Raw genomic sequence first — 20487 nt, forward strand, 5'->3', positions numbered from 1 at the left:
TCTATTATATAGCAAATAATTTGCTTTTTAGAATCAAGTTCATTATGATGCAATGAATATTTATCATTTGCTCTTTTGAACTGTGTTTGATGATTCTGTGACTTTTGTAGGTATCACAAAAGGGATTTACTTTCATGCAGAAAACTTAGGCTCAGCAAATGAATCCATATTTACGAATATATGATGGGCTGAAATGGTAGGAAGAACTGGCCAGTCTCTCTTGGACAAGAGTAGAACATTTAAAATGAAGTGGAGGTGATGGTAATGGGGGTGGGGTTGTACCACTTCAGTATAAGGAAACTGCAAAGAAAAAAAAACCCACCTGATTACTATGGCGGGGGTCGGTTCATGATTACATCATGAAAGGGGCAAATAGTTTAGAATATGCTAGGGGCTGGTGAAGAATTAAAGAAAAAAAGAGGGAAGAATGAAAGGGGGTAAGGGAAGAAGGGGAAAAGGGAAGGAACAAATAAGATATTAAGAGTAAAGGGAAAAAGACAAACAGAGAATACTGCAGTAGGGCTTTGAGCTAAAAGACATACAGTGACTTTTGTGATAAAGAAACCAAAGAAGGTCGTGAAATGGGTATCCAAAAAAAAAAACGGGCAGCCTGTGGCGCTGCGGCTGGATAAAGAACATCAGGGACAGGAAGGCTGTAATAAGATTCCACCACCATCTCTGCCCATCACTAGGGCTGGAGGCAGAGAAAAACTTCCCCTACTCAAGAAAAAGAAGCTATTTTTGTCAAGTTAAATGAGCCTGAACCTGCAGAGCTGAATTGGCAGATGAATATTGCTAATTGGTGCAGTTTCTTCGGTGCAGGAAAGAGTTTCCAATCAGACCAGCAATTCATCGGCCACATGAAGGTAATTTATTAATAAAAATGAACTGAAGTTTCAGAATCCTTGATAATGATGAGCTTATGGTCCTTCACCTCCCTTCCCTTCCCTAGAAAGAACACCCTACAACAATGATGCCTCAGTGATATCTTCTCCAGCCCATTCCATATGTGGCAACATTTCAAGTGGTTTTTTTTTTCATTAGGAATTTCTACATTTAGTTGTCAAATCAAGCTGCTCTAAATGCCTAATTGTGATTCTCCCTTCATCAACAGACTTTTTGAGGAGTTCCTGATTCAAAGTAACCAGGAAAGTCTGCTAACTGCAGCTTAATTCTGAAAAGTGAAGGGGAAAACAAAACAGGAGAAACAGTCTCCCTTTAAAAAAAAATTAACTTTATTTTTCAGTTTAATAAATTTAACAAATGTATCCTCCTATGTAACCATAACCACATTAAGACATGGAGAATTGACATCACCCCAAAGAATTCTGGTTTCCTTTGCAGTAACCACTCTCCCCAGCCCTGGTCATAGACAGCCACTGGTCTCCTTTCTGTCATTGTAGATTAGTATTGCCTTTTCTAGAATTCCATATAAATGAAGTTTCTGATGGCTTTTTAAAAAGTCAGTTGAACGTTTTTTGAGATTCAATCTGTGTTGCTGTATGTACATCATTAGTCCATGCTTTTCATGGCTGAGTAGTATTGTATTATATAAACATACTCCAATATGTGTATCCATGGGCATTTGGGTTGTTTCTGTTTTAGCCCATTAAAAATCAGATGGCTATGGGTATTAGTGTCCACGTATTTGTGTGGACATATGTTCTCATTTCTCTTGGGTAAATGCCTGGGGGTGGGATTGCTGTGTCATATAGTAAGTGTATTTTTAACTTTATAAGAAACCATCAGCTGTTTTCCAAACTGACTGTACCACTTTACATTTCCATCAGTAATGCCTGAGATTTCTAGTTGCTCCAAACCAGAGCCACTGAAATGGGTATAAAGTGGTATCTCATTGTTTTAATCACATTTTCCTAATGACTAGTAATGTTAAGTGTTTTTTCATGTGTTTATTGGCCATTCATGAATTTCTTTTTGTGAAATGTTTGCAAAATCTTATGCCCATTTTTAAAAATAGGGCCATTTTGTAACTGTCCAATGGGTTCTCCTTGCCTGCTGCCCAAGTAAAGGTGATATATCAAGGAGTTTGTCCTTTGCATGCCCAGGTAAAGGAATTGCAGTAGAGAGGGCTTAATTCACTCAGAGCCACCTGAATGGGAGACTGGAGTTTTACTACTCAAATCAGTCTCCCTGAAAATTTTGAGACCGGGGTTTTTGAAGGATAATTTGGCAGACAGGAGGCCAGGGACTGGAGAGTGCTGATTGGTTAGGTCAGAGACGAAATCACAGGGGATCCAAGTGGGTTTTTCTTGTTGTCTTCTGTTCCTGGCTGGGATTGCAGAACTGGTAGAGCCAGATTACTGGTCTGTGTGCTAGCTGGTGGATCAGAATGCAGGGTCTGGAAAGTATCTTGAGCACCAGTCTTAGGTTTTACAATAGTGATCTTATCCCTAGGAGCAATTGGGGAGGTTCAGCATCTTGTGGCCTCTGGCTGTATGACTCCAGAACATAATTTCTAATCTTGTGGCTAATATATTACTCCTATAAAGGCAGTCTGGTCCCCAGGCAAGATGGGAGTTGATTTTGGGAAAGGGCTGTTATCTTTGTTTCAAAGTTAAACTATAAACTAAGTTCCTTCCAAAGTTAGTTCAGCCTATGACCAGGAATGAACAAGGGCAGCTTGGAGTTTAGAAGCTAGGTGGAATCAGGTTAGATTTCTCTCAGCGTCATAATTTTCTCACTGTTATAATTTTTGCAAAGGTAGTTTCAATTGGTCTTATTATTGAGTTGTGAGAGTTCTTTATATATTATATATTATTTCTTTTTTTTTTTTTTTTTTTTTTTGAGTCAGGGTCTTGCTCTCTCACCCAGGCTAGAGTACAGTGGTGCAATCATGGCTCACTGCAGCCTCAAACTCTGGAGCTCAAGGGTTCCTCCCACCTCAGCTTCCTGAAGTGTTAGAGTTACAGGCATGAACCATGGTGCTTGGACAATATATTCTTTGGTCTCTTTCATGTAACTGAATTTAAAATTTTGATGAAGTTCAGTTTCTCCATTTTTTGTAGTTTGTCCTTTGTGTGGCCTGAAAACTTTGCCCACCCCATAATTGTGAAGATCATTGTCTATAATTTCTTTTAGAATTTTTATGGTTTCAGCTTTTAAACTTAGACCTATACTCCATTCTGAGTAAATTTTTGCATGTGACATGAGGGACTCATTGAGGTTCTTTTTATTTAATCAATGTCTATTCAGTGATTTGGGCACTGTTTATTGGAAAGACCATCCTAACTGAATTACCTTGCTGCCTTTATAAACAATGAGTTGACCTGTGGTCTACAGGTCTATCTGTATGCAAATACTGCATTATCTTGATTACTGTTTGCATTAGTCAGTTCTAATTAGTCAGTTGGCTGCCAAAAGAAATACTTGAGACTGACTATTTATAAAGAAAAGAGCTTTAATTGGCTCATGACTCTTCATGCTGTACAGGAAGCATAGCGGCTTCTGCTACTGGAGAGGCCTCAAGAAACTGAAAATCATCATGGAAGGCCAAGGGGAAGCAGGCTCATCTTACATGGCCAGAGCAGGAGCAAGAAGGGAGGAGGGGAGGTGCCACACACTTTTAAACAACCAGATCTTGTGAGAACTCACTCACTATACAGTACCAAGTGGGGATGGTGCTAAACCATTCATGAGACCTTCTCCCCAAGATCCAGTCACCTCCCACTAGGCCCCATCTCCAACACTGGGGATTACAATTCAACATGAGATTTGGTGGGGACACATGTCCAAACCGTATCACTGTTACCATACAGGACATCTTGAAATCAGATGGTTATATCTTGAATTTTTATTCTTTTTTTTACCTCAAAATTATTTTGACTATTCTATGTTCTATGTTCTTAGCATTTCTGTATAAATTTTAGGGTCAATTTGCCAATTTCTACATCAGAAGACCGTTGGGATTTTGATTAGCATATCGTTCAACCTATAGACCAATTTGAGTAGAATTGACATCTTAACATATTGAGTTTCTTGTTCTATGAACATAGTATATATCTACACTTGTTTATGTTATCTTTAATTTCTTTCAACATGTTTTGAAGTTTTTAAAGCACAGATCTTGCAAATATTTTATTCTTAAATAGCTCATATTTTTAGATAATATGCTAAATAGTGTAGTTGATCAAATTTTATTTTCCAATTATTATTACCAGTATATAGAAGCACAACATAGTTCTTATATTAAATTGAACCCTATGACTTTGCCAAGGTCATTCGTTCTAGTAGATTTTTGAAGTTTTCTTATGATTTTCTATATAAATGATCATGATGTATACAAAGATATACATTTTTATTTCTTTCTACAACTGTATGCATTTTATTAATTTTTAAATTTTAAACATTTAATTTTTGTGGATACATAGTAGGTGTACATATTTCTGGACTATATGGGATATGTTGATACAGGCAAACAGTGTGTAATAATCACGTCAAGGCAAATGGGGTAACCATCACCTCAAGCATTTATCCTTTGTGTTACAAACAATCCAATTATACTCTTTTAGATATTTAAAATGTACAATTAAACTATTTTGACTATAGTCACTCTTTTGTGCTGCAAATACAAGATCTTATTCATTGTTTCTAACTATTTCTTTGTATCCATTATTCATTCCCACGTCCCCCTCCCAATCCCCCAACTACTCTTCCCAGCCTCAGGCAACCATCCTTTTACTCTATCTCCATGAGTTTGATTGTTTTAATTTTTAACACCTACAAAGAAGTGAGAACATGCAAAGTTTGTCTTTCTGTGCCTGGCTTATTTTACTTAACATAATGACCTCCAGTTTTATCTACGTTGTTGCAAAAGACTGGCTCTCATTCTTTTCTATGGCTGAATAGTACTATATTGTATGTGTGTACCACATTTTCTTTATCCATCCTTCTGTTGATGAACATTTAGGTTGCTTCCAAATCTTGGCTATTGTGGATAGTGCTGCAATAACCATGGGAGTGCAGATATCTCTTGGATATACTGATTTTCTTTCTTTTAGATATATATCTAGCAGTGAGATTGCTGGATCATATGCTGGTAGCTCTATTTATAGTTTTGTGAGGAACCACCAAACAGTTCTCCATAGTGGTTGTTTTAATTTACATTACCACAAACACTGTACTGGGGTTTCCGTTTCTCCACAATTTTGTCAGCATTTGTTATTGTCCATCATTTGGATAAAAGTCATTTTAACTGGAGTGAGATAATATCTTATTGTAGTTTTGATTTGCATTTCTCTGATTCTTAATGATATTGAGCACCTAGTCATACACTTGTTTGCTATTTGTATATCTTCTTTGGAGAAATGTCTATTCAAATCTTTCGCCCAGTTTTTAATTGGATTATTAGATTTTTTTCCTATAGAATTGTTTGAGCTCCTTATATGTTCTGCTTATTAATCCCTTGTCAGGTGGGTAGTTTGCAAATATTTTCTCCCATTCTGTGTGTTATCTCTTCATTTTGTCTATTGTTTCCCTGCTGTGCAGAAGCTTTTTAAATTGATGTGATCCCATTTGTCCATTTTTGCTTTAGTTGCCTGTGCTTGTGGGGTATTACTCTAGAAATCTTTGCCCACTCCAATGTCACGCAGAATTTTCCCAATGTTGTCTTGTAGTCATTTCATAGTTTTAGGCCTTAGATTTAAGTCTTAAATCCATTTTGATTTCATTTTTGTATATGGTGAGAGATAGGGATCTAGTTTCATTCTTCTGCATATGGATATTCAATTTTTCCAGCTCCATTGATTGAAGAGACTGTTTTTCCCCCATGTATATTTTTGGCACCTTTATTGTCAATAAGTTCACTGTAGAAGTCTGGATTTGTTTCTGAGTCCTCCATTCTGTTCCACTGGCCTCTATATCTGTTTTTTTGCGAGTGCCATGCTGTTTTGGATATTATAGCTCCACAGTATCATATGAATCAGGTAATGTAATTCCTCAGTTTTGTTCTTTTTGCGCAGGACAGCTTTGGCTATTCTGGGTCTTTTGTGGTTTTATATAGATTTGAAGATTGATTTTTCCATTTCTGTGAGAAAGTCATTGATATTTTGATACGGATTGCAATGAATCTGTAGATTGCTTTGGGTAGTATGGATATTTTAACAATTTTGATTCTTCCAATCCATGAACATGGAATATCTTTCCATTTTGTGTGTGTGTGTCCTCTTCAATTTTTTGCATCAATTTTTTGCAGTTTTCATTGTAGAGATCTTTCACTTCTTTTGTTAGTTAATTCCAGGGTATTTTATTTGTAGCTATTGTAAATGGGACTATTTTCTTGATTTTTTTTCAGATTATTTGCTGTTGGTATATAGAAATGCTACTGTTTGTTGTATGTTGACTTTATATCCTATAATACTGAATTTGTTTATCAGTTCTAATACTTTTTGGTGGAGTCTTTAGGTTTTTCCAAATGTAAGATCATATCTTCTGCAAACAAGGAAAGAAAGATCCTTTGAATTTCTGTGGTATTGGTTTAGTGTCTCTGGTTGTAATGTCTTTTTCATTTTTGATTTTATTTATTTGGGTCTTCACTCTTTTTTTCTTAGTTTGGCTAAAGCTTTTTCAATTTTGTTTATCTTTTCAAAAAAACAAACTTTTTGTTTTATTGATATTTTTATTGTATTTTTCATATCAATTTCATTTGTTTCTGTTCTAATCTTTATTATTTCTGCTCTTCTACCAATTTTGACTTTGGTTTGCTGTTGCTTTTCTAGTTTTTAAGATGCATCATTAGGTTGTTTATTTGAAGTTTTTCTTATTTTTTCGCATAAGCACTGATAGCTACAAACTTCCCTCTTAGTACTGCTTTCACTGCATACCGTAGGTTTTAGTATGTTGTGTTTCCGTTATCCTTTGTTTCAAGAAATTTTTCAGTTTATTTCTTAATCTCTTCATTGGCCCAGTGATCATTCAGGAACATATTGTGTAATTCCCATGAGCTTGTATAGATTCCAAAATTCCTCTTATTAATTTATAGTTTTATTCCATTGTGATCAGAGAAGATGCTTGATATTATTTCAATTTTTTTAATGTGTTAAGACTTGTTTTGTGACCTAACATATGGTCTATCCTTGAAAATGATCCACGTGCTGGAAAGTATGCTTCTGCAGTTGTTGGATTAAGTGTTCTGTAAATAATCTTCTAGGTCCGTTTTGTTTATAGTGCAGATTAAGTCTGATATTTCGTTTTTGATTTTCTGTCTGGATGATCTGTCTAATGTGAAAGTGGGGTGCTGACTTTACTAGCTATTATTGTACTGGGGTCTATCTCTTTCTTTAATAATAATTGCTTTATATATCTGAGTGCTACAGTGTTGGGTGAATATATATTTAAAATTGTTATATTCCCTTGCTGAATTGATATTTTTATCATTATACAATGACCTTCTTTGTCTCTTCTTATCATATTAGTCTTTAAACCTATTTTGTCTATTTTATCTGATACATGTATAGCTACTCCTGCTCTTTTTTGGTTTCCAATAGCATGAAATATATTTTTCCTGTAAGCAACACACCATTGTCTTATATTTTAAATCCATTCAGCCACTTTATGTCTTTTGATTGGAGAGATTTGTCTGTTTACATTCCGTTTTATTATTGACAAGTAAGGATTTACTCCTGCCATTTTATTATTTGTTTTCTGTTGTTTTGTGGCCTTTTTTTCCTTCTTTTCTTTCTTCCTGTATTCCTTTAAATATAGCTGTTTTTCTCTGCTGATATGTATTAATTTCCTCTTTAAGGCCAATAATTCTTAGGTTTGCCCCTTTTAGGCTATTTTCTAGATCTTGTAGGCATGCTTCATTCTTTCATATTTTTTGTCTCCTCTGTGTATTTTTAAATAGCCTGTCTTCAAGTTTACTAATTATTTCTTCTGCCTGATCAGTTCTGCTGTTAAGACTGATGCATTCTTCAGTATGTGAATTGCATTTTCAACTCCAGAATTTCTGCTTCATTTTTTTAATTATTTCAATGTCTATGTTAACTTTAATAGAATTCTGAATTCCTTCTCTGTTATCTTGAATTTCCTTGAGTTTCTTCAAAACCGCTATTTTGAATTCTCTGTCTGAAAGGTCACATATCTCTGTCTCTCTGGCATTGGTCCCTGGTGCCTTATTTAGTTCATTTGGTAAGGTCATGTTTCCCTGGACAGTCTTAATGTTTGTGGATGTTCCTCTATGTCTGGGCATTGAAAATTTAAGTATTTATTGTAGTCTTCACAGTCTGGGCTTGTTTGTGCCTGTCCTTCTTGGGAAGGCTTTCCAGGTATTTGAAGGGACTTGAGTGTTGTGATCCAAGTTTTTGGTCACTGAAGCTGTATGTGCATTAGGGAGCACTCCAAGCTCAGTAATGCTGTGATTCTTACAGACTCCGAGAGGTACGGACTTGGTAATTTTGGATAAGATCCAGAAAAATTATCTGGATTGCCAGGCAAAGTCTCTTGTATTCTTCTCTTACTTTCTCCCAAACAAACTCTCTCTCTCTCTCTCTCTGGTGAGCTGCTCTCTGGTGAGCTGGGGGCGAGGTAACACAAGCACCCTTGTGGCTACCACCACTGAGACTGTGCTGGGTCAGACCTGAAACTAGCAGAGCACTGGGTCTTTCCCAAAGCCTGCCATCATCACTACTTGGTGGTGAAGCCAGGCAGTCTTGTGTCCTTCCCTTCAGGAAGTTCCCCCCAGGCCTCAGGCAGGTCCAGAGATGCCATCCAGGAGCCACTGAAACTTCAGAAATGTACTTGGTGCTCTATTTCACTGTGACTAGGCTGGCACAAAAGCACAGGATAAAGTCCTTCTCACTCTTCCCTCCCCTTTCCCCAGACAGAGGCATCTCTCCCCATGTCCACCACCACAAGTTCATGGGGATTTCTGCCAGGGTACCACTAATGTTCACTTAAGGTCCGAGGGCTCTTCAGTCAGCTTGTGGTGAATGCTGCCAGGCCTGAGACTCACCTTTCAGGGAAGTGGGCTCTCTTCTGGCCCAGAGTAGGTCCGCAAATGCCATCCAAGAGTCAAGGCCTGGAATTGGGAACCCGAAGAGTCTACTTGGTGTTCTTTTTCACTGTGTCCAAGCTGGTACCTAAGCTGCAAGGCAAAGTCCCCTTTATTCTTCCCTCTGCTTTTTCTCAAGCAGAAGGAGTCTCTCTTCATAGCCACCACAACTGTGAATATGCTAAGTCACACCTGAAACCAGCACATCTCAGAGTCTCACTCAAGGCCCATGGCATGTACTACCTGGTTACCACTGCTGATTTTTCAGGGCCCAAGGGCTCTTTAGTCAGCAGAGGATGAATCCTTCCAGAACCAGATCCTTCCCTTCAAGGCAGCAGTCTACCTTCTGGCTGAGTGTGTGTCTAGAGATACTGTCCAGGAGGTAGGACCTGGGTGGGAGGCTTTGTGACTCTGTCCAGTGACCTATCCTACTGTGGCTGAGCTGTTATCTAAGATGCAAGACAAAGTCTTCTTCACTCTTCCTTGTCCTCTCTTCAAGTGGAAGGAAGGGATCTCTTTTGGAGCTGTCAGCTGTGCTGCCTAGGGTTGGAGGATGGGCAGTGTAAACACTCCCTGGCCGCCCTGGCTGGTGTCTTGCTAAATCACGTGCCCCCCACGTCCACTGGCTACAAGCCCAGCTCAGCACTAAGACTTGCCTAGGATTTGCAGTCCTTGTGGCCTAGCCTGCCTTTCAAGTTTATTTAGAACCCCAGAGCACTTAAACCCAGGGCGGCAAGGCTTGTGGTATTTCAAGTTACAACTGCTGGAATGGGCAATTCCCCTCTGGCTACAGCTGGTCTAAATTTTCCTTCCATGTTAATTGGCTGAGTTCTGCCTGGTGTTGGCAGCACTAAGTTCTAATGCCAACTCCCACAGTCACTACACTCTCCTTCCCAAAGCACAGAGTTTTGCCTCTATGCCATGTGGCTGCTGCCAGGAGATGAGGGAGGGTTGGTGTTGGCAATACAAGACTGTCTTTCCTACCCTGTTTAGTGCCTCTTTCAGCAATATGAAGTTAAAATCAGGTACTGTGATTGCTTGCCTGATTTTTGGTTCTTATGAGAGTGTTTTTTTGTGTAGATTGTTGTTAAATTTGGTGTTTCTCCAGGGAGGACAATCAGTGAAGGTTTCTATTTAGCCATCTTGCTCTACTTCCTCTCACATTTTATTTAGTTTGATCCCATTGCATTGACTATGATTTTTGTAAAGTGTTGAAATGGTGATAATGGTATCTTTGTTTTTCTTCCTCATCTTGGTTTTTCACCATTAAGTATGATAATGACTATGAGATTTTATCATTATCCTTTATCATATTGTGAAAGTCACCTTCTCTTCTTAGTTTTCTGAAAGTTCTTAGAGAATTAGTGTTAAATTTTGTCAGATAATTTTCTGCATATATGAAGATAATTGTGTGTAATTTTTTCTCCTTTGTTTTGTTAATATGGTAATTACATTGGTTTCCAAGCACTAAATTGACCTCTCATTCCTGGAATAAAACCCACTTGGTTATAACATGTTATTTTTCTATATACTACTGGATTCAATTTGCTAAATATTTTGTTAAGAAATTTTACATGTATGTTAATGAGGGATATTGGTCTGTAATTTTGTTTTCTTGCACAATGTTTGCCTATTTTTGGAAATGTCGACCTGTGAATCAAGCTGGGATAATTCTTTTTTGCTATTTTACAAAACGTCTTGTAAAATATTGGTATTATTATTTTCTTAAATATTTGATAGAATTTACCAATGATCCCACCCGGGTCTGACATTTTCTTTGTGGGAACATTTTCAATTCAAATTTAATTTCTTTAATATGTAAGGGCTATTAAGTTTTTCTATTTCTTTTTATGTAAATTTTGATAATTTTTAAAGGAATTTTTTATTTAATTGAAGATGTCAAACTTATTGGCATAAAATCATTAATAATTAATGTAACATAAAGAAGATCTGTAGTGATGTCTTCTCTGTCATTTATTATATTGCTAATTCATATAATTTCACTTTTTAATTTTCTGGCTAGAAATGTATTTATTAATATTTTATAGATTTTTCTTTTTCTTTCATTTATTTTATCTGTTCATGTTTTGTTTCATTGATTTTTCTGTTCTTATTTTTATTTTTTCTTTCCTTGTATATACTTTGGGTTTACTTCACTCTTTTATTCTATATTCCTGAGATATGAGGTTAAATCATGAGACTGCTCTTTTTTTCTAACTTAGCATTTAAAAGTTACAAATTTCCTTCTATATACTGCTTTACCTGCATCCTACAAATTTTGATGCATTAAGTTTTCTATCATTTTTCAGTTTAAAATTTATTTTCTGATTTTCCCTTGTTATTTCTTCTTTGACCCATGGACTATTTAAATGTGTGTTGTTTAATATCAAAATTTAAGAGACCTGAAAGATATGTTTCTGCTTCCAATTTATAGTTAATTGCATTGTGATCAAAGAATATTTTCTATAAGACTTCAATCCTTTTATATATGCCAAGATTTATTGTACAGCTCAACAGATAGTTTATCCTAGCCAATATTCTATATTAACTTTGAGAAATATACATTCTACTTTTGTTAGGCTAAGTTGATTGACAATTTTGCTCTAGACTTTTAAGCATTTATTGATTTTCTTTGTCTGCCTGCTCAATGAATAACATAAAGAGATTTGTTGCAATTTACAATTATCTATGTGTATTTATTTCTCCTTTTAGTTCTGTTTAGTTATTTCCATGTATTTTGAAGCTCTATTTTTAGGCAAGGTGCATACACATTTAGAAATATGATATTTTATTCAAGCATGAACTCCTTTATCAGTATAAAATGTCCCTTTTATGTCTGGCAGTATTTATTGACCCAAAGTCTACTTTGACTGATATTAATATAGCCACCCCCACTTTCTTATCACTCATATTTGCATGGTAAATATTTTCCATCCTTTTACTTTTAGCCTGTCTGTGTCTTTTTAATTTAAAGTATATTTTTTGTAGATAGTTTATAGTTGGGTCTTGCCTTTTTATCCAGACTGACAATCTGTGCTTTTAACAGAAATATTTAGACCATGTATATTTAGTGAGGATCTCAATATGGAGAATGTATCATCTTACCATTTGTTTTCTATTTGTAGCATCTGTATTTCCTTCCTTCTTTTCTCATGTGCTGCCTTCTTTTGGATTAATTATATTTCTTTAGTATTCCATTTTATCCATGTATTAGTTTATTAGGTTTACTCTTTTGATATTTTTTAAATGGCTGCCTTAGGGTTTCTCATATGCATCTTTAACTTATTAGAGTCTACTTTTAATGATAATTCAATTCTCCCTGGCCATTGTGTTGTTATACATATTATTTCTACATATGTTATAAACCTAATAATAAATACAGTGTTAATATTTTTGCCTTAAATATTTGATATTTTTGCCTTAAATATTTGATATTTTTAAAAATATAAAAAGAAATAAAAATGGACTACATATTTATTATTTCTTACACTCTTCTCTTTTCAATATTTTCATCTGGTATCATTTTCCTCTGCCTGAAGAAACTCTTAGAGGGCGGATATTCTGCTAATGAATTATCTGAGCATCTTATTTATCTGAAAAATCCTTTATTTTGTCTTCAGTTTTGAAGGATATTTTTGCTGCATATGAAATTCTTGGTTGATGGTTTTTGTTTGTTTTAACATTTAAAGATATGTTCCACCGTCTTCTAGCTTGCTTGGAAATATCCAGTCTTTTTATCTTTGTTCCCCTGTACACAATGCCTGTACCCCAGCAACTGGCTGCTCTTCAGGTTTCTCTTACTCAGTGTCTTTAAACAATTTGTGGCATGCCATGGTTTAGTTTTCTTTGGGTGTTTATTCTGCTGGGAATTTGTTGAGCTTCTTAGATCTGTGGCTTTGTAGTTTTAATCAAATTTATACTTTTTTGGCTGTAACTTAAAAAGATGTTTTCTGTACACCTCGATTTTATGGGGCTGAAGTTGCACGTGTTTCAATGCTTGATACTATCCCACGAGTAACTGAGATAGTTGTTATGTTTCTTTTTATCCTCTCTTATTTCCATTTGAATAGTTTCTAAAGCTATGTATTCAACTTCACTTTTTTATTATTTATGTTATTATAATTATTATTATTATTTTGAGATGGAGTCTCACTCGGTTGCCAGGCTGGAGTGCAATGGCACAATCTCGGCTCACTACAACCTCCGCCTGCTGGGTTCGAACGATTCCCCTGCCTCAGTCTCCCAAGTAGCTGGGACTACAGGTGCATGCCACCACACCCAGCTAATTTTTTTTTTTTTTCTCGTATTTTAGTAGAGACGGAGTTTCACCATATTGACCGGGATGGCCTCAATCTCCTGACCTTGTTATCTGCCCGCCTTGGCTTCCCAAAGTGCTGGGATTATAGGCGTGAGCCACCGTGCCCAGCCTGCTTCTTTTTAGTGCTCAATCTGCTGTTTATTGCATCCAGTAAAAATTTCATTTCAAATATTGTATTTTTCAGCTCTATAAATTTTATTAATTTCTTTAAAAATATATTTCCCATATATTATCTCATGATGTTTATATTTTCCTTTAAGTCTTTTAACGTATTTACAACAAATATTTTAAAGTCCTCATCTGTTAATATCATCATTGTCTTTTCTGGATCATTGACATATTTTCTGCAAATTATGAATACATTTTATTGCTCCTTCATGTGCCTAGTAAACTTTTATTGGAAGCTAAGCTTAGTGATTAGTATGATGTTGAGTGCTAGATTTTGTTGTCTTTAAAGAGTGTTGGACCTTTTCTCAAATGCACTAAAATTACTTGGGGATATGCTGAATTATTTTGAGGCTTGTTTTAAAACTATATTGGGGCAGATATAATGTTGCCTTTACCCTAGGCATCATTTCACTCTACTACTAAACCATGACCTCTCAAGGGACTCTACCGAATGTTCCAGTTGTTCACTTCACTCTGACTGGTTGAAAGCTGAATATCTCCTCCCACCCTGTATGAACTGTGGGAATTATTTAGCATACATGTCCCATCCCATTCTTTTCTCAGTCTCATGGAATGTTACCCTTTGTATGTGTCATTTAGTACTCCACAATACTAAGGTGACCTCCATACATATATATGCAACTCTTTCTCTGCATACCCTTTTCCTGTCTGGTTCTTCACACTGCAAATTCCAGTCACCTCAACCCCTGCAGACTCTGATCCCTATTTTCTCAACTCGAAAAGACCGTGTTCTCCTTAAGTTTCTCCTGCCTGGATGGCTGCCCAGAAAAAGCCTCCAGGCAGAAAGCCAGGGTGACGGTCAGGTTCATTTTCTTGTTTCTCTTCTTTCAAGGATATCCATGTTATACTGCTTTTGGTCCAATGTCTGAAAACAGCTTTCTAGTTGTTTATGGTAGGATATTAAATCTGGTACCAGTTACTCCATCATGACTTGAGTGAAACATTTGTTTTCAAAAAGATAAAATGTATAGAGTAACATAATTGAGGATATGGCAAGTATAGTCAAATAGTAATTGCTTGTGCTTTTTTCAACTGTACAATAGAACTAAAGTAGGTTTTATCCTACAATTTTATATAATCCCCAATAGAACTCCATTACTTCCACTAAAAATTCCCTGTAATGTACAGGGAACCAGGTCTAGACACTTTAATAAGAGTTAAAGATACATACTTCTATTGTATATTTGCATTTAGAGTATCTTTTTATACTTTGTTAAGCAATTTTATTTTGTCATAAAGCGAGGCTCCCACCAAGGACAGATTTTATTGTTCTACTTTATAATGGACAGGGGAATGTCTAATTCCTACTCGACATATAAAGAAGAGTTTTTCTTCTCTGTCTTTGCCTTTTTGCTTTCCATTGGATTAATCTTCAATGAATATTTCAAGGTCCAACTCAAGTCTCTTTCTCTAGGGAGTCTTACCCAACTATTTTATCCCTGTTTTAGTTATGATAAAGCTAAACAGTTGCCAAAAAAAAAAAAAAAAGAGAGAGAGAGAGAGACCATAAAACACAGCACCTTGAAGTATATGGAAATGTCTCTCTCAGCTGTCAGTTTGAAGGTTAGCAGTGCATGGTAAGCAAAGCAGCTCTTTCCAAGGCTCCTCTCAAGCCATCATGTCATAACCCCTTAGATACAATCCCTACATGGTCAAAGGTGGATTGCTGCCACTTTTTTTAGTAGTAGTTATGTAGTTTCTTTTTCTCTTTTTTTTATAATTTTAAGTTTCACGGTACAAATGCAGGATGTGCAGGTTTGTTACATAGGTAAACATGTGCCATGGTGGTTTGCTGCACCTATCAACCTATCACCTAGGTATTAAGCCCAGCAAGCATTTGCTATTTTTCCTAATGCTCTCCTTCACCCTCATCCCTGACAGGCCCTACCGTGTGTTGTTCCCCTCCCTGCGTCCATGTGTTCTCATGATTCACTTCCCACGTAGAAGTGAGAACATGTGGTGTTTGGTTTTCTGTTCTTGTGTTAGTTTGCTGAGGGTAATGGCTTCCAGCTCCATCCATGTCCCTGCAAAGGACATGATTTCATTCCTTTTTTATGACTGCATAGAATTCCATGGTATATATGTACCACATTTTCTTTATCCAGACTATCATTAATGGGCATTTGGGTTGATTCCATGTCTTTGCTATTGTGAATAGTGCTGCAATGAACAAACCTGTGCATGTATCTTTATAATAGAGTGATTTATATTCCTTTGTGTATATACACAATAATGGGATTGCTGGGTCAAATGGTATTTCTGGTCCTAAATCTTTGGGGAATGGCCACACTGTCTTCCACAATGATTGAACTAATTTATACTCCCACCAGCAGTATAAAAGCATTCCTATTTCTCTGCAACCTCGTCAGCATCTGTTGTTTCTTGACTTTTTAATAACTGCCATTCTGACTCGTGTGAGATGGTATCTCATTGTGATTTTGATTTGCATTTCTCTAATCAGTGAAGTTCAGCCTTTTTTCATATGTTTGTTGTTCTGCCACTTTTTCTTTCTCTTCCAGAACAGGCAGTTGTAAGGGGTAAAATAAATTGGAGAAGAGAACATCCACATGGATTAAGTCCCAAGCTCACCCTTTGTTAATGAGAATGTAGTCACGTGGCCATACCTACTACAAGGTAGGCTAGAACATATAATCTCATTGGATAGCCATGATATTGCTACATTAACATATAAGAAGGGGAGATGAATTTTGGTGGACAGCTAGCATTCTCCTCATTTAATTCTCCCTTCTCAGTACTCAACTTTGTGTTCAGATCTAGCACAGCAGTCAGCTCTGCTAATCAGACAAGTAAGAGGGGATGCTCAAAGTGGGAGGATCCATTTAATACATTTTTTGTCCAAATGGACACATTATTTAAATAAAAATAAATAAGTTATTGTTATTTGTCTTTGTTTAAATAAGTTATTATGTGTACAAATAGTCAGTAAATCTGATTCTTGCTTGGTGGTTTTCATTATTCCTTTATGTAAAGTTGCATGTTCAATAGGTCTATTAATGAGACTTTCCCCAGTCCAATTTCCGTTTAGTATTCATTTCAGATACGCAATAGAGGAATGCAATGTAATTCATTCATTATTACTATAAGTTTGGGGCACAGACAGACCAGATTTAAGTCTTGGTTTTGTCATTTTCAAGCTTTGTGGCTTTGGTGAATTACTTAACTTCTCTGAGCCTCAGGTTTTTGTAACCATACAGTATCTATCTTTCAGAGTATGGTAAAGATTAAATTAGATAACATTTGTAAATACCTAGTAGAGTGTCTGAGCACAGAGTTGGAGCCCAAGAAATTGGGGAAATGCGCACACACACACACACACACACACACTCATCTTGCTCTCTCGTTCTCTCACTGTTCTCGTTTCTTTGGAATATTGAGTAGTTCACAATGTACACGTACAAGGTACTAGTACACTTTTTATTCTGTTCTGTCACAAAAGTGTAGCTTTTCTTCTGAAGTAGATTTTCCCGAAGTACACGTCCAAGAATAATAATCATCAATTGAGCTTAGAAAAAAATTTCAGATAGCATGAAAGCCAGAAGAGAGATTACTTTTTCCTTTTTTTTTTTTTTTTTTTTTTTGAGAAATGAAAGAATCTTTTTGGGGATCCAAAAACTAATATTATGTAGTGGTAATAGTGCCTGTCTGAGAATCTTCATATGACTCTGAATTCCACAACTAGCTGTGTGGCCTTGAAAAAAATCACTTAGTTTGCCTGGGCCCTAAAAAGAATAGTAATAATATCCATTTATGAGAATGACTGCACCTAGTAATGTAATTTTATTTTTTTAATTTAGTTGTACAGTCAAGGCTAAAAGAACTTAATTGACTTGTCTAAGGTTTCTGAGCAATGAACCAGTGGTTTTCATCCAAATCTACTTTATCCAAAAGTTTTTCTCTTAACCAAATAGGGATATCAGACAAGCTTACCTTCAGGTTCAATAAAGCTCTAAAACTCAATGACTATAAATCTGGGTCAAGGAAAGATCAAAACAGAACACAGTTGCCCAGGAAACACCACAGTGAAAGCTATATTTTTTTGACTAAGGCAAATACATTTGGAGCTCAGCTGTGCCCGTTAGCATGTTAAGATATACAAGGTCTAAAACAACATACTCAGAAGGCTATTCTCTTTTTCTTATACGCATGGGTCAACACAGTTGAAAGCAAGAAAGAATTCCGCGAAAGGTCCATGATTTTGAAATTCCCCTAATCAAACTTACCCACTAATTACTTCCCCACCTTCTAGTGTGGAACCTCTTACATTTATTCTTTATTGCATCCAAGTTTTTGTTTGTCCATCATCTGTCTTCTCTTATTAGACTACTTCCTCCTTGGAGAAAGGTCTATGCTTTAAAAAATTTTCTCCAAGCCCAGAGCTGCTGATTTTCCTTGCAGGCTTGTGTTTTTAAGCATTCTTCCACACTATGGTCCACTTCAGACATCCTTGCTGTCCATTGACTACCTGGCATTGTCACTGATTTCCAAGTTGCAGCCTTTAGCTTTAGTTTAATGTGCAATTAATTTAGTAAATATTTCACTATAGAAATTTCCAGTAGAACTCAACTGTGGTACCTACACTCGAAATCCACTTGTTTCACCAATAACAAACTGAATATCAGTTTGTGCTCAGCTAAGACAGCCTACTATGCTATCATTTATTTCACCTTCATATTATTATGTACCAGAAAGTGTTCTATGTGCTTTGTACTATTTATCTTATTTAATCCTCATAAAAACTATATATTGTGAACATTATCTGATATTTGGGGTACTTTGCCTCCTTCATCTCCATTATGGATCTACTTGCCGTTTTTAAATACCTATTTCTAAGTTACCAAGGTTTAAAACTTCATTTGGCTTGTAAACATCTGATTTATTAGAGTATTGTAAACTGTATTGGTATAAACCTCAATTAGTTTAAATCTCACAGTAGCAGCCTAAAGGAAACAACATAAAAAAGGCAACAAACTGCAGTTGTCATCCAGTCAAAATCCAAAAAAGAATAAAATAAAATAAAGAGGGTTTAACATGGGGCTCCGGCTCTAAAGCAATTCATTTGTTTATTTAATCATGCAATATTTCTAATCCAGCCCTAGAGACATGACAACAGATGGGGCGTGTGTTGGGATGAATACCCAAGCGAATATGTTCTGTTTGAGAGCTGTCATGCAGGAGTTAGTGGAGAGGATTTTAAAAATCTTAAAATTAATATGTCTCCCTCTCTTTACACCCTCCCCCAAACTTAGTATGTATCCTTTGTGACATTACCAATAGATAAACTCTAAGGAAAAGGGGCAGTTAGTGCACTATGAAAGCCATCATTTGGAGGGCATCCTCCCCAGAAAAACTTCAGTTCAAAGTTGAGTCTCAGGAAGATGTACACCAAGGTCATGAAACATTATGCACAGACAGGGAACAGCTCTGCTATTGCTCATAACACCAGGCTTGAAATTTGAGTTCAACCAAGGTTGAGCACTGCTGCAAATTCCCCTGGTGAAAAAATGTGCACAGTGCCTTCTCATTTGTGAAATATTTTCACATCTTTTACCAAAGAATGGGAGCTCTTGCTCATGGTCATCACTAAACCCAAGATTAAAACAATGCAGCAGTCATTTAATGCTGAACAGTAAAAAAATACACATGTAAATAAAGTTAACAGGCAGAGAAATACTGCAATGAAGAACAGTGTAGCATTATAGGTGTCTAAATATGCACAGCTTGCAGGAAAATAATAAACAGAACAAATGCTAAGGGGAAGTAATCCATCTTCCTTAATTAAAAAAAATTACTGTCTCCATCTATCTACCTATCTACCTACCTACCTAATTTCACAAAAGATTTGAGGCAATATTACACAATATTCATAGTTATATACATTTAAAAAATCAGAGTTAGGGAAACTATCAACAAAGAGAAAGATAGGGTCAGGTTAATGATTGGGACAAGGACAGCCTCATGCCAATAATTCCAACACCTTGGGAGGCTGAAGTGGGAGGATAGCTTTAGCCCAGAGGTTCAAGACATCCTGGGTAACAAAGCAAGACTCTGTCTCTACAAACAAAAATTAAAAATTATCCAAGTGTGGTGGCACATGCCTGTAGTCCCAGCTACTAGGGAGGCTGAGGTAGGCGGATAGCTTGAGCCCAGGAGTTCAAGGCTGCAGTGAGCTATGTTCACAACGCTGTACTCCATTCTGGGTGACAAAGCAAGACCATGTCTCTAAAAATAAATAAATAAATAATCAATCAATACATATAAAGAAAGATTGCAACAGATCTCCAAATGTCTTAGTGCATCTGTAGAAAGGTTATGCCAGTTTATCAACAAAAGGAACATCTTTTCCTTACACTTAAGCTTGAAATAAATTTCTTACATGAAATTTAAAATAGAGCACTGAGTGACACAGTAGATGACATTCTTAACCACTGATTTCCACAAGCAGAGCAACAAAGTGTGGAGAGCTTTTTCCTTCTAGTATCCCTGAAAGTCAGCTGAGACCTGTTGCCAAACTACAAGTATGTAGGATGGCAAAACAATGTCGTTTCACTCTGCAGGTCTCTTAGCTCCAGTTTTATCCGGGGGTAAATTCTAGTATTTCTGGCTGAATCATATTTTTCAATTTTACATAAATGTCAGATCTTTCTTTGGAGACTTTTGATGAAAATCTGAGCTGCTGACAGGCCAAGATTACTTTCCTTGGGAATGGAGGTATGGGTGAGAAATGTGTGAAAGTATAGCCTTTAAAGGTGATGACATCTGATAATAGGACATTTTGTAAAAATGGAGGCACCTAACCAGGACTTTGAACAGAAAGGACCAGCATCCTATCTGTCTCCCAAGCCTTGCTCGTAGAACATGAACAAATAGGCAGCTGGCCTCTGGTGAAAGGCCTGAAACAAGTTTGATGTGTTCTGCTGACATCTGAAGGAGAAAAGGCCTCTAATGGCCTAAC

General features: G+C 36.4%; 1 long non-coding RNA gene across 2 annotated transcripts in view; it reads left to right on the top strand.

The window, feature by feature from the left end:
- The window catches only part of LOC100991511 (uncharacterized), a 77399-nt gene that overhangs the window by 2785 nt on the left and 54127 nt on the right, over window positions 1–20487 (top strand). For both annotated transcript variants that reach the window (XR_008619892.2, XR_004664552.3), the window contains exons 2-3: window positions 693–866; window positions 16034–16148. This is a non-coding gene — a long non-coding RNA (uncharacterized LOC100991511). The remainder of the gene's footprint in view (window positions 1–692; window positions 867–16033; window positions 16149–20487) is intronic.

Source organism: Pan paniscus, chromosome 8, assembly GCF_029289425.2.
Source record: "Pan paniscus chromosome 8, NHGRI_mPanPan1-v2.0_pri, whole genome shotgun sequence".
NCBI lineage: Eukaryota > Metazoa > Chordata > Mammalia > Primates > Hominidae > Pan > Pan paniscus.